Source organism: Lutjanus erythropterus, chromosome 21 (genome assembly GCF_056507025.1).
Source record: "Lutjanus erythropterus isolate fLutEry1 chromosome 21, fLutEry1.hap2, whole genome shotgun sequence".
NCBI lineage: Eukaryota > Metazoa > Chordata > Actinopteri > Lutjaniformes > Lutjanidae > Lutjanus > Lutjanus erythropterus.
Genome location: NC_139337.1, coordinates 31,023,275 through 31,038,568, shown reverse-complemented (window position 1 = coordinate 31,038,568; position 15,294 = coordinate 31,023,275). Strand labels below are relative to the sequence as shown.

Sequence of the window (15,294 nt, the reverse complement as noted above, 5' to 3'; positions counted from 1 at the left end):
GACCAAAAGCCTCAATTGATGCAGCTTGTTGTGAAAATCCAAATCCAAAAAATCAACCACACACACACACACACACACACACACACACACACACACACACACACACACACACACTACAATAACCATATATTAACCATACCTATAGTCCACCCAAATAAATCCTGTATTTTCAGAGCCATATTCTTACATAAGCACATTGTTCACTGCTAAACACACTTCAAGTGCCAACAGAATCTTATAGGAGCACTACACACACAGCTGGGTATCATTTAAACACTCCACTAACTCTCAATATTATACAAATATTACAGTGATATCAGACAGAGCTGCAACAATTACTCCATTAATCCACAAGTTATTAAATATTAAATTAATCTCCAACAATTCTGATAACAGGCCATTTTAAAGGAGAAAAATGTCCAAATTCTCTGATTTCAGCTTCTCAAATGTGATTATTTTCTGTTTTTTTTACTGCTCTCTGACAGTAAACTGGGTTGTGGACAAAACAAGACATTTGAGGACGTCATCTTGGGGTTTCTGGAAATATTTTCCACCATTTTCTGACATTTTATGGACCAAAAAACTGACTGATTAATCTTTTTGAGTCATATTTAAGAAAAAGTGTCCAAATTCTCTGATTTCTGCTCCTTAAATGTGAATTTTCTGTATTTTTTTCTCCTCGTCTGTGACAGTAGACTGAATGTCTTCAGGTTGAGGACGTCACTTTTTGGACACACTGATCAACATTTTTCACCATTTTCTGGACCAAAACAACTAATCAATTAATTGAGAAACTGAAAATAAATGTAATACTGGAAGACATGATGCAGGTATGCTATAATACTAAGAAGCCACTAAAATATTTCTGATTTCATATAAAATATGAGATGCAAGTGCCATCAAAATCATGAATATTACTGTGGGACTGTTACAAGAATACAATATTATAGAGATAAAGAAGACACAAATACCTATAAATATATAGTCAAATAAATTCAGATAAAATTGCTGTAATATAGGATAAAAGTACTAAAATGATCCTACTGAGCTCCACTGACGCACTTCAGCAGCCAGAATAAATATTATTTGAATATTACAGTTGTGCCAAAGAGGTAAACAGGCCAAAATACGACAACCAGCAGCCCCAAATGTATCCTGTCTTACATAAACAGAAGCGGTTAATTAATGGAAAGTGGTGGCACGGCTCGGCTCGGCTCGGCACAGCTGATAAGGAGCGGGGTTGCATAGGAACAGAGGAAACTGGAGTCTCTGGAGGGCGAAAGTGGCTCAAAACAGGGATGGAGAACAGAATGAACGGGGTGAAATCTACTTTAAAGTGCGTGTGTTCACTCTCTGTGTCAAAACAGTGCGACTTAAATTGTGTCTTGGAGGAGTTTTTATCCAAAAATGACTTCTTTCATCGTCGAATTTGGGTTTTATGTGCAGAAATATGGATTTTTAACACATTTTAAATGTGATTTTACGCACATTTTCAGTGAAAACATGCCTGGATTTGGTGTCAAACTAATCAAAGTTGTGTGAACGGAAAATAAATGAGAAGATGAAATATTTCTGGTTTTCAGAAGTGATTCTTCCCTCAGTGTCGCAGGTGTTGTTGCTGCTCTAAAAAGGTCAGAGTTCACCGCACAAGAACACAACAACATTTACACAATAAGAACAAATAAACGCGTGTACTCACATGTGAAACTCCTGCGTTAAAAAACTGCGGGTTCGATGTCTCTCTGTCACACCATCACCGCTCCACCGCGCCCTGCTCACAGCTGCCAGATCCCATCCGGAGAGGAGGCGCACGGCGGCCGATCCATGAGCGACAAACTCCGCGCAGCGCAAAGACAACAAAAGTGTTTGGAGGAAGAAGAAGGTGAAGAAGAAGCTTGTTTTTTTGTTTTAAATCCAAAGCAGAGAGATGGATGATGATGAGGACACTGGGGAGCGCAGAAGTGTCCTTCCACCACCAGCGGCGGCGGCGGAGGAGCGGACTGTCGCGCTTCAGTCCAGCCGGGGAGGGGAGAGCGCGCACCGGGCTGCTTCACTCCGTCTGCTCCGTTTCCTCCTCCGGCATCCTCACACAACTTCAGCCGCTGTAATCCTCCGGGAGCGGCTCCGGCTGCCTCTTATTCCCGCTTTAATCCCGTTAAAAACACACTCCTGCACCTTCTTTTAATTTCTTCTCATCCTTTTCAGGTGTGATCATCAACAACCCTTCAAAATAAAAGTCCTGCTCGCGGCTCCAGCTGTTGCTTTATTTGTTCTTTCGTGGATCAAATTAACAGCAGGTGAAGAAGAGAGAAGTTTTGGCCGTCAGAGCGGAGTGTTTGGCTGCGTGTCGGTGCGTCGGTAGGTCGGTCGGTAGGCTGGTCGGGCTGACCGGCCGGACTCCCATCATCCCCGCCGCTTGATCGCCCCCTGGACGCGGACCGAGAGAGGGAGACAGGAGGGGAGGAGGTGGGGGAGAAACGAGGAGGAGGGGGGGAGTATCGCGAGGTTACGCCCTAAAGTCCCGTTTGTCTCGCGCTGTGGTGACCGAGGACACACGCACGAGATCACGGGGAAAGGGACACACACACACACACACACACACACACACACACACACACACACACACACACACACACACACACACACACTACAGGACAGAAAGAGTAAAACATTTTTCACACTTTATAGGATAAACTCTTTATGGCCAAAAGTATGTGGACGCTCCCTGAGGAGTTTTCTCAGTTTTCTGGTTCCCTTCTTTCTAATGAGTGGAGGTCTTAAGGGGAAAGTTCAAAGTGTGTTTGTATGAGGATACACACAGAAAAATAAAGGTGCTAACTGGAACCAAAAATGGTTCTTCAGATTGATGCCAGGGGTTTGGAAACTTTATTCTCTCAAAACTGGATGAAACATTTTTTGGCCAAAATTAATTATTTAATTATTTCTAAATTTCTCCGTTAAGACTTCTCTCTTTTTTTGATGTGACATCGATATGTAGTCTGCAGAGGTTTAGGACTAAACACCAGAAAAATTTAGAGCAAAAGGCGCCTCACCATAGATTATGTCCAATGAGAGGAAATCTTAAAGGGATATATGAGATTACACACAGAATAATAAAGGTGCTAAATGGAACCAGATGTGGTTCTTTGGAGTAATGCCAGAGGTCTGCAACCTTGGATTCTTTTTCTTTTTCTGACATCCATAGGTAGCCCACAGAGGCTCAAGACTAGCCACCAGCAAAATTCAGAGGAAAAGGCACCGAACCTTCCAACGAGAGGAAATCTTAAAGGGATAGTTCAGATTTTTTGAAGTGAGGTTACACACATAATAATAAAGGTGCTAAATGGGAACCAAAATGGTTCTTCAGGCGCCATAGACCAGGAGTTTGTAACCTTTACTCTCTCAAAAGAGTCATGTTTGGCCCAAAAGAGACAGAAAAATCTGTCTGACTCAGACTGAGTATAAAAGTAAAAATGATTAATTATATATTGTTACAGCCGTGTCTGATCAACTGAATTGTGTGGTATTTTGAAAGGCAGCGCTTTGAAAGGGCAAAAACGATTTCTGTGTCTAATGTACAGAGGTGGCAAAAGTCCACACACTCTTTACTCAAGTAGAAGTACAGATACTTGTGTTTAAAAAAGGAGAGACTGGTAAAAGTAGAAGTACAAATTTAACTTTTTTTTCTGCAATGAAAGTGAAAAAGTTCAGGCTCTGAAATGTTTTCAAAGTATAAAAGTAAAAAGTCATTTCTGCTGACTGTTTCTGTTCAAAGTTAACTGAACCTCATTTTTTCTCTGCAGACGAGTCTTCCTCTCCCGTCTTGTTACATCTTTTGCGTTGTTTTTAGTGTTTTTACGTCTCTTTCCTCTTGTTAGTTTATCATTTAAATGTCTATGTCTTTTGCATCTTCTAGTTTTAATGCAAAATGAAAACAACGTAACAAAGACGAGTGTGACATAAGACAAAAATAATGTAACAATACATAACAATACGAAAATGAAAAGATGTAAAAGATCTAACAAGATAAAAAAAACATAACAATAGTGTGTAATTTTACTCTCACTTAAAGGGATAGTTCATCCTAAAATGAAAGTTCAGTCATTATCTCCTCACCCTCACGCTGATTGATGGTCAGGTTTAGTTTTTGTAGTCCACAAAACACTGCTGGAGTTTCACAGGAAAACAGAGTTGCAGAAGTGAATAGTGACCAGTCAACAAACTTAAAAACACAACAGAATAAAAACATAAAATGCCTTCACCCTGCTCGTCTGGTTTAATCCAAGTCAGATTGATATCTTAGACATTATTGTTCTCCTAACTTTATGTCAACAGTTTGTGTTTGTTTCTTTCCTGTTTCAACATGACAATGTGCACAAAGCAGCTCCATAAAGAAACGGTTCTCCCAGTTTTGCTGTGGAACAACCTGTCTGCAGAGTCCCGACCTCAACCCCATCCGACGCCTGCAGGATGAACTGGAGCAGCGACTGTCGTCCAGACCTGAACACCAGCATGAGTGTTGGACCTCACTGATGCTCTGGTATCATCATGAATGGGATCAAATCTCTGCTGCTGCTTCAAACATCTGCTGGAAAGACTGAAACCAGAACAGTGGAGATTTTTAGTTGGTGCTTGGAGAGCGATACATGGTGCCTTATAAGATAGTTTCAGATGTCATGCATCCATGGGGAGCAAGAGCATGTTTTTTTGGAATCCAGAATGGTTTAAGAGAGATAAATGTCTATTAAATAAATTGCTGGTAGCTGCTAAAAAGGCTAAAAATGAGTCACCGACTCAAACTCACCTGAGGGGTCGAGGTGAAGGATGAAGGGGGTCAGTTTGTCACCGAGCTGCAGGGCTTTGAGGGAGGGAGCGCATCTCGATGATGTCTGAGGTTCCTGGCAGAGACACAGATGGATGCAGGGAAGATGAGTGAACTCTGGAATGGATGGGGTTGAACCTGGGATCTTCTTGTTGAGGAACCACTGTGATCTCTGAGCTGCCTGCAGAAAAAATGAGAATGTAGTCTTGGGTTGGAAATCTAACTATCAATCAATCAATCAATCAATCAATCAATCTATCTATCTATTTATCTATCTATCTATCTATCTATCTATCTATCTATCTATCTATCTATCTATCTATCTATCTATCTATCTGTTAGCCCACTGCACATGGTAGCATATTACTCTTTATTTTAAAATGTATTTTGAAATAATAATCCTGCTAAATAATCTCAGTTTTTACTAAATGTAACTATAATCTGATTACATATCTTTTTTCTGTAACTGTAATAGGATACAGTAATAATAATAATTAATTTATATAATTAATAATAATAATAATAATAAGGATAATAATAATAATATCAGTGCTAAAACTACACATTATAATTTGTTGATTTTAGAGGCCCCTGTGGGCAAAAGTGGTAGTGTTTTCATAATAATAACTAAAAATGGAAAAGTAGAAAGTTTTGCAAAGTAAATATGGCTGTTAGGCAAATGCATTAAAGAGTAAAATGTTTCCCTGTGAGATGCAGTGCAGTAAAAGTAGAAAGTATCAGCAAAATGGAAGTAAAGTGAAGTAAATATTACAGTGGCCTGTAGAGCTCAACGTACTGCAACTTAAGAAAACACATGTAAATAGACAAAAGACGAGCAAACTGACAAAACATCTTCATTAACTTGACAGCATGTGCAGCTGCTGCAAATAAAGAACACACAACCCAATACACAAAACATGAACCACAGATGGAAACTGTTTCTGGGGGAGTCTAAAAAGTGATGACTGTTTTACAAAAATAAATAAATAAATAAATTAGCCAAACTTCAATATATTGGCCCAAAATATATTGGAATAAGTCTGTAATTATCCACAGAATCTACTTTTTTCTAAATAAATGAACAATATTAACTCCCCAAAGTTGTTAAAACCCCTAAAATTTCCAGTAAAAAATACAAAGGGTACGTCCTCAGTGATCCCTGTGACCCTGAATGCAACAGTCCACTTCACGTACACACTTATTGTCCTTCTTTCTGGAACAAAACCAAGACTTCTGGTGCACTGAACAGTGATAATTAACTGTAACTGAGTACCTGTTTTTTTACGTCATGATGAGTTGTGTCCGTGTCACAGGTTTGAACCCAGCTCGTCTCCCTGTGTGTGTGTGTGTGTGTGTGTGTGTGTGTGTGTGTCCGTTGTGTGGTTGAGTCTCAGCTGATTGTTGATGCAGCAGCGCCACCTGCTGTCCAAACTCACAAATTACAGCTGAAGTCCAATCTGTTGTTAGATCACACATCTCTTATGTTCACCGCCAGTAATTAAGTACATTTACTCAAGTATTTGTAATGAGTTACTTCCTCCCCTGATAGCTTGTTAGCATTAGCATGGTTTGTTTAGAGATTCACTTACCTCTTCCTTGGATACATGGGATCAGAGTCTAGTTTCCTGGTTTTCAGTCGATGTGAATGAATTCCGGCGTCCTGCTCCCTCAGGTGACTCAGGGTGGACAGGGGGCGGGGTCAAACACGTAGAGCCGGCTTCCTATTGACTCAGGTGTTTTGATTAGTAGGTGTAATGTCCAATGGTATTGACGCCATGGATCTTGGGTAGAATTACACCACAGTGTCTCATTATTTTACCTGGTTACTTTGCTTTAAATTGAAAAAAAAAAAAAATCAGGTTGAAATCAGGTTTAAAAACTTTATTGCCTCAGAGCAGAGGACAGAAGCTTTGACAAACAGACTTCATAAAAACACTTAAAACGTGTCATAAGAACGGAACAAGGTTGTGATGCACAGCTACAGTTTGAATCCCACCGGGACCACCAGCACTAACACATTCACACAATCATGAAAAACAAGTTATCCATGACAAGAAATGAGCACTGAAGATTTACACGTTTCCCAGGATGCACCACAAATCACTGACATGACCTCAGTATTTCTGAACAACTCACTGATGACCTCTCTGTCTCATATTTAGCTTTATTTTAAATTTTCACCAGTGTTCCTAAAGACAAAATAAGTGTCAGCAGGGTCACTCATGAAAACAATATGTCACACATCTATGATTTAAAACATTAACTATTAGAAAACAAACAACATGACAACAACACAGAAAATTCAAAAGGAAAAACTGGATTTTAACAAATAAAAATGAGTTTCTGATGACTGACTCTGGAAATTAAAGCCCAAACTTAAATCAATGTTTACAGGTGATTTCTGACACAGTAACTTTCTGTGTAAAAGTCTAAACTGATCTCTGAATATAACGTGATACTTCATCATTGTGTGATTTTTTTCACATGGTCTCAACAATTGAAGAATTGATAACTGATCAACGGATAAACTGATGAACAGCTGATGAGATCCTGCAGAGGTCAGACAGACAGCAAACTGCAGATTAAAGTCATTTACACTGTAGAAGATAAACATTAGAAAATTAAAGAAACTTTGATTCTACTGTCATGAAGCAGCAGCAGAGGTTCTTTGTGTCACATCTCACTGGTGCTTTTATCATTATTATACATAATATTATATTATCTTTACAGTTTTCCATGACTTTATCAATCAGTTTATTCTGAACAACTCAGTATCATTGTTTTCTGTTTCTGTTTTAATTAGTTTGACTTTTTGTAGAAATACTGGTAAGTTGGTTTAAGGAATATGTTAGCTTGTGAAGATGAAACAGGAGGATGGTTTTATTTAGATTATTTTATTTTTGAGGTTATATTTTGGGGTTATTATGTTGGAGGGAGGATGGGAGGGTTGGGAGGATGCCTCCTTTTGTTTGTTCTGTTACAAAGTTATTCATGTACAAGTATAAAAGATGTGCAGGATATTAGTTTAATGTGCGTTAAATATAAAACAGTGTTCTTTGTTACATTTTTTTTTTTACTGTCGTTTTTTAACATTTTTCTCCATTTTACTGATTTTTTTCACTGTTTTCTGTCATTTTATGAACCAAACAGCTAATTGATTAATTGAGAAAATAATCAACAGATAAATCAACAATGAAAATAAGCGTTAGCTGCAGCCCTGATATGAAGAAAATGGAAATAATAAGCTTAAAGAATTTATAAACGAAAGGTGACCTTTATTTGAGACCTGGCCTTTATTTAAATATTGATGTTTTTGCAGGAGTTTAGTGCATTTAGACTTTTTTTTAAAAAAGTGCCAGAATCATTTTGAATTTGGATTTAAATCTTTTGGATAAAGGATGCATTGTTATTTGTCTTTTCATCCCACCGTGCTGCTGTGACAGCAGCTGGTCAACACAGTATTTGAGTTTGTAAAAGACTCATGAAGGCAGATTATTTACAAGCAGAGCTCCTCACAGCGCCGACGTCCAACTTGTAGAAGAGATTTCATTTCATCTCCTGACTGGAAAAACGAAGCTCAGCCTGAATCTGATGTTTCCCCATCGAGTGGCCGTTCTTCAGATTTGTTCCTCTTCACGCCGTCTTAACCTCTGGAACATATCGACAGGGTTTCTGTGAGATTTGAAGAGCAGCTCAGTCTGGAGTGACATGAACAATGAGAAGTGAACTTACTGCTCAGTTCAGGCTGGAATCAGAAAGGTGGAGGATATCCTTTACTGCTCGTCCTCACACACACGAGTCTGGAATTACAGTTAAAGTTCAGCGGTGTGATGTCATCTCTGCACGACGCAACAAAAACAGACTCAACTTCCAGATTTATTGTGTCATTAAGACCTTCAGCCTTTTCTATGGAGGATGAATTTACTCAGAATTAGAATTTAAAAGGAAAGTGAAAAATAACCTTCATCATGTTCTGCTACATAAAGAAGCTTATAATGACAGATTTCACTTCACTTTGTGAGATGACAGTTTGAAAACGAAAGATGAAATTAAAAATCCTGAAAGAGAAAATAGAAAGAGTTAAAGAAACACTTCAACATTTTGGGAAACACACTTTCTTGCCAACAGTTGGTTAGTTTAGCATAAAGACTGGAAACAGAAGGAAACAGCTACGAGAGGAGATATTAAGATGATGACACAATAATTCAGAAATACTTTATTACTGTAAAAGTCCTGAAATCAAAATTTTACTCAGAAGTAATACAAGTAAAATAAGTTATATTGTGATGTCCTATATTCATCTATTATTCAACATGTACATTAGATTTGCATGATTAGTCAATAAACTCTTGAGAATCAGCCCTTATTAAAGTTAAACACATCTTAAATTTAAAAACAAAAACATGATGAATCAGGAATAACTCTTCAAACACAAGAACTTCTGGTCACTTTTGATGGGTAAGAAGTTAATGAAGAGGAATCAGTTCTCTTTAAATCTTTTTCTACTGTCATTTCAGATGGAAATAAAGGAAAAATACAATTTTTATCCTCACTCAGTAAAAAATCTGAATCAGTGTCTAATAGCCGCTTGTTCAACTGAATTTCTTTTCCTGTTGTTAGACAACTTTAACTGCAGCTCTGATGAAAATATACTAAAATACAACATGTGATGCAATTTATTGAGATATTCTTATGCTGGTTTTACCACAAAACACTATATAAACAATATATACAATAAATACAATGAATATTGAAGAGTTAAATGCTGTACAGGCAGATAGATGGAGAAGATAAAAGCCCAGAGAGGCTGAAAGGCTGTTATTCTGTCCACCTGGTTTGAACCGGTGTAGAACTTTAACTGAGCCACTAGATGGAGACAGAGATCACATGTGATCCCATGAACAGCTGAGGATATCAGACCTCTCAGAAATTAATTTGACAATAAACTCCAAATGTGAAACGGCTTCTTTAATGACCAGCCTGCTGTTCTGTCTGCACACATCGAAGTGATCTTACTTTGAGACTGAAGGTTCCAGGTTGAAATCGATCAGTTCTGAGGATCGATCCTGCATCATCAGCAGATAAATGACTGAGCTGAGCTGGTTGTCATCTCTGAAAAACAGATCAAAGTCACTTTTCTGAAACAGTGAACTGTAGTGTGACAGAGACACAAACAGATAAAGTCATTTATAAAAAAATATCAATCTAAAGTTTGTTCATATTTGATCAAATTATCCACCATGAGGTGCTGCTCAAACCAGAACAGTTCAGATCCTGAGGGCACTGAAGTGAACCACGCTCAAAATCAGAAATACACATTTTTCCTCTGGTCTGTATGCTGTTTATGAATCTGGATAGTTTGTTGTGAGCTGCAGAGTTTAGGAAAAGAAGATGTCAGTCAGCTTGTTGTGCTCCAAACACCAGTGTCTTTTTTCCAAAAATTATGACCCAAATACTCAAGATAATGCACAGATCTTGTTGTGAGCAGTTTTATGTTGAATCTACTTTCTTTCTACTGTAGAATCTACCTGCTTTCTTTCATCTAGAAATAAAGTAGTTTCTACCAGAAACTGCTCACGACAAAGTCTGTGGACTATCTTCAGTAAGTGATTCATGATTTCTGCAAAGAGACACTGATGTTGAAATTTTCGAATATATTTTTTGGCGCTTTGAGCGACACAAGACGAGTGCCTGGTCCACAGGTCTGCAGCCTGATGAAAAACAGTTGCTGCTCTTATGTCTCCTTTGGCAAGAAAATATAGAATTTACTGTAATAGTTGTGACTCCACACAGACCTCTGGCCTCGTCCAATTATAATTAAAAAAAAAGGCAGACACCGATATCTCCAAAACAAAAACAACAATTATTATTTACTTATTAATATTATATTCCATTTCTGCCATATTCTGTCAGTAGATGCTCATAAATCTGGACCTTTAAATGGATTCATGAAGTTAGGTGTGAATATTTACACTTATTGCGACTCGAGTTTGAAATATGAGCTGGTTATGTGGATGTAAACTGTAAATGATGAATCTTACTCTTCAGGCGGGTCGTGGCGGCTGAGACGCAGCAGGCTGGAGTTTCTGGAGCAGCTGGAGGCTGCAGACTCTGCTGTCGACTCGTCTGCAGTGTTTCCATCCTCGGGTTCATCGCTGAGCCTCATGTTGAGGCTGAGGCTGCGAACAGTCACAACACAAACATTTAAAGTCATATTTTAAGTTTATTCAAACAGCTTATTTGACAGACGTTAGACAGATAACAGGTCATGTCGACTGTATGTTGGTAGTTTGGTGGATTTATAACCTCAGCAGCAGGAATCTGCACATGAATGTCCTCTTGCTGCTGCAGCAAACTGAAGCTCTGTGCTGATATGAAAACTAAAAGAGCCACTAAAACCTCATATTTAAAGACTTCAGGGTAACTGCATGTGTTATTTTTGACATAAAGAACTCGTATGCTCTTATTAAAGCTCTTATTCTAGGAGAAAATCATTGTTACCTGCTCCTCTTTGCCTCCAAATATGGATCTTTAATCAATGAAGATTTTTCAAAAACAGCCTTTCTCTTGTTGAAGAACAGAAAACTCCAGTTGAGAGTAGCTGCATGCAGACTGTTCTTTGTTTGAAACCAGCAGGTTCAACACACACTGCAGATAAGAACCTCTCCACAGCTTCACACACATTTGTCTCTGCTGCACTTTGGACTCTAGTATCCAAAAATAACATTCAGAGGACATTGATTTCAGTCTCGCTGGATGTCGTCATACAAATCAGAACATATTAACCGAGTGCAGTGAGATAAAATCATGAGGGAGTCAAGAAAGTCTCGTATTACGCGGACGCAGAGACTGAATTTGTTTGTTCCTTGTAATGACGCGCTCAGGTATGAAAGTGGAAGAGGCACTTTGCTGTTTACGGAACACATTTTGACAACATGCCAAATGTGAGTCTGCAGGCGTTTAGAGGAAACTTTCAGTCTTCAGCTGGTTCAGAGTTCAGCTGTGAGGCTTTTAAAGAGAAGAAGAGGCCACATCACTCCTCTTCCACTGCAGCTCATTATGACAACGAAGTGTGCAGTAAACCTGTGAAAGAGGCAAAATGTGAAGCTGACAAAGTCTGTAATTTTTCAGCCTGAGATCAACACCAAAGTTCTCACTGAGCTAACGACAGCTAAAGACAACTATGGCCACAAATATTAAAGGAGGAATATGTAGTGAGTGTGTGTGCAAAAGCAGCAAATAGTGAATTAGAGTAATGGATTGTACATTAAATCCTATTTAAAGGGCTTGTTCACCAAAACTTCAGTCATTACCTGCTCACCCTCATGCTGACTGAAGGTCAGGTTTATTCTGTTAGTCCACAAAACTCTGCTGGACTTTCACAGGAAAAGTGTTGGAGAATCTCCCAAATAATGGATGTGAATAGTGACCAGTTTTCAAATGGAAAAGAACAACAGAGTAAAATCATAAAATTCCTCCATACTGCTCGTCTGGTGTAATCCAAGTCTCCTAAAGACCAAACATGCCAAGGTGACTTAAAAAAAAAAGTTATTTCCACCATGTTTTTAGTTTGAATCTTCACTGTAGATCTTTAGCTTGGAGCCACGTTCATGTGCACACTGTCTGATCTGTGTGTGGTGTGACGGTGTGCAAATGACATGTTGGAACTTCAGGAAGTTTTTTTCCACTTATTTATTTTTTTTTTTTTTCCATTTGAAAACGGGTCACCATTGACTTGCAAATGAGCAGATAATTTTCATTTTTGGGTGAACTGTCCCTTTAATATAAAACATTCAATTGAAAAAAGTTGTTGTTGCAGGAATGTAACTAGTAAGCCTTGTTTTTAGCCTAGCAGTTGTTGTTGACCTGTGGCAGGTGAGGAGCAGCGAGGAGTCAGTACAGCTTTTATAAAAGTTTTATAAATGTTTTTCAAAACTTCTGAGTCACCACATCATTTCACACCACATTTATTTATCTATTTACTTGTTGCCCACTGTTTGGAGTTTTTATTTATTGATTATCAGTTAACGAAGGTTTGGATTTATAGATTCATTGATTTTAATTTACTTAGTTTATCTTTATTTTGAGTTGTAATCCCTCCTCTGGTGTTTTTCATTAATTCTCTTAATTCTCTCTTTTTGTTCTTTATTTTTTGTTTTAAATTTTCTTTGTATTAAAATTGCTTTGCAAATAAAGTCAGATTGATTGATTGATTGATTGATTGATTGATTGATTGCTAACATGAGTGGTCGTTGAGCATAAAGTCTTAAATAAATGTGCATAAAGAAGTTTCGACTGATGCAGAAGTCAGATTAGCTGTGAGCTCCGGGTCTCAAATGATAATAAACATTTTTCACTGATGCTCCTCAGACTTCTGTTATTGACATATTTGATTAAACTGAGCTGAAGACATTTTCTGTATATTTTCATTTTATTTAAGTGTTTCAATTCCACAATATTGTTCCAGTTAGTTTTTGTTTTATTCATACCTGCTTTCAGTTTTTAGTTTAAGTATAATATCATTGATCTGAACAAAATGCAGAACAACAGTCTCATCCACACCTACCTCCTGTCGTAGTTTGGACTCCAGCTTCTCCTCCGTCATCTCACACTGAAATCAGAGCGTCGTGTCCTCAGTATTTTGATCCTTTCGACTTATCTGGAAAAAAATGGTTCTTTGCTACTGGATATTTTTTTTGAGCGGATGCCAGATGACCTCTGTCCTCATGCAACACCTGCAGACCGAAGAATTTGAATCTGACGGGACAACGGCCAAGTCTCCTCCTCCTGTCACACAAGATGCACCACTGGGTTAAAAAAAAGGCTGATGCTGAAAGTAAAGTTCATATTTCAGTGACATATTGTCCGAATAAAATAGTCCAGTCTAAAAAAGATGATAGTGAAAGAAACCTTTATTAATAACCTACCTGTCCTGAGTTCTCTTGCTGCAAAATCTGTTGTTCTTCCTGCAACCAGTGATGTCACAGTGATGTCATTGGTGTTAAAGTTACTATAAATAGTTTTTTTTAACTGGTTATGAATCAGTTTGAATTTATTACTGACTTTCCAACATGACCTATGTAAGGAAACGAGACCATCAGAGAGAAGAGAGAAGATCCGCTGTTTTTGTATAATTATTCTTAATGTCTGGAGCTGAGTTGTGTTTACATTTTCACAGACAAAGTTACAGTGAACTGTACATTAGTCAAAAATCAACAAAAACACGGCTTATTTCAACTTGGATTTCTAGTCTTCAGTATTTTTGTCAACTAATGTTACGTTCTGAGCAACAAAGTCATCGATAGGTGGTGATAACACAGAAAGCATCCTGGTACATGTAGGAATTCTTGCACAGCTTTGCGAGCAGAAAAACTTAGTTTTCGTGGAAAACAAAGCACACATCAGGATTTCATCAATATGGACTTTTTCATATGAAAAGTGGTGAATTTTCCCTTTAATTGTTTATTAATAAGCCATAACGTCTTCTAAATGTTTGTTAGTAACTAAAGGATTGTAAAAGTACCAGCACAGTCAATGTATAACTGTGTGTCTGTGGCAAACTCTTCATCACTGGTTAGTTTAAGGTGTTACTGAGTAAATGATGTGTGCTGATTGTGTCTGTAGATTGAAGTGATTCAGAAACAAGTGTCATTTAAGTTTTTACTGTGAAAATAAATCTCCCTTCCACTAAACACCTGATCCTAGAGCTGACTTTAGTTTAGCAGTGTCTCAACTTGAAAAAAGTATTTTAACATTAATTCCTTCAAATTAGGAAAGTGTCCCTTGTGTTTAGTGCCTATTGACAAATGTTAGCATGCTAACATGATAAACATTCGACTCTTGTTAAATTTCAGATTACAAAAGACGTGTAAAAGAGTGATAAAGAAAGAGAAGAGGCATATTTCCCAAAATGTTAAACTTTTCCTCCAAAGAGATAAAAAGATGAACAGAGTAGTTTTACTGCTCATTACTGATCTATAAAATGCAAATAAATGATTTATTTACATGAATTAGGCCATTAGTTACAACCTGTAACCCTGTCAGTACGCTTAAAGTTGTGACCTTTTGTTCTCACGATGACACCGTGCACGTGCAGACCTGCGGAAAAAATAAGTGAATACCTCACAGGCAGTGATTTGATCCAAGAAAAAACAGAGAGATGTGTTTGCTTACGTTACATTACGGAAACATGCGAAAACTTGAATACCTGGTTTATCTTATCAGATGAGAACGGAAAGTCATTTAAAGGTAAACCAGGGTAAACAAACAGGCAGGGTAAGTTAGTGATGCAGGAGAAACTTTTTTAAACTTTCATTTATCATTGAATCTATAATGAGAAATTATTATTATTATTATTAAGGAGTTTTCCCTCCTAAAGGCAGCCATGTTGCAGGATGTTTTTCCACTCAGTCCGAAACAGCAGAACTAAGACGTGACACCAAACAGTCAGTCATCACTCAGAGCAGAACCAC

General features: G+C 37.9%; 1 protein-coding gene and 1 long non-coding RNA gene across 2 annotated transcripts in view; both read right to left on the bottom strand.

The window, feature by feature from the left end:
- LOC146307876 (sodium channel protein type 5 subunit alpha-like) overlaps positions 1–2,365 on the bottom strand; it is a 210,498-nt gene extending 208,133 nt beyond the window's left edge. Inside the window, exon 1 of the mRNA XM_084747390.1 lies at positions 1,700–2,365. The gene's annotated coding sequence lies outside the window, so the exon portion shown is untranslated. The remainder of the gene's footprint in view (positions 1–1,699) is intronic.
- Positions 2,366–6,688: 4,323 nt separating this feature from the next.
- On the bottom strand, positions 6,689–14,086 carry LOC146307875 (uncharacterized). Its single transcript, XR_014772717.1, has 5 exons — positions 13,389–14,086; positions 10,864–10,995; positions 9,839–9,934; positions 8,555–8,622; positions 6,689–8,472 (listed from the first exon to the last, which is right to left on the bottom strand). It is a non-coding gene; the product is annotated as an uncharacterized LOC146307875 (long non-coding RNA).
- Between the last annotated feature and the right edge of the window lie 1,208 nt (positions 14,087–15,294).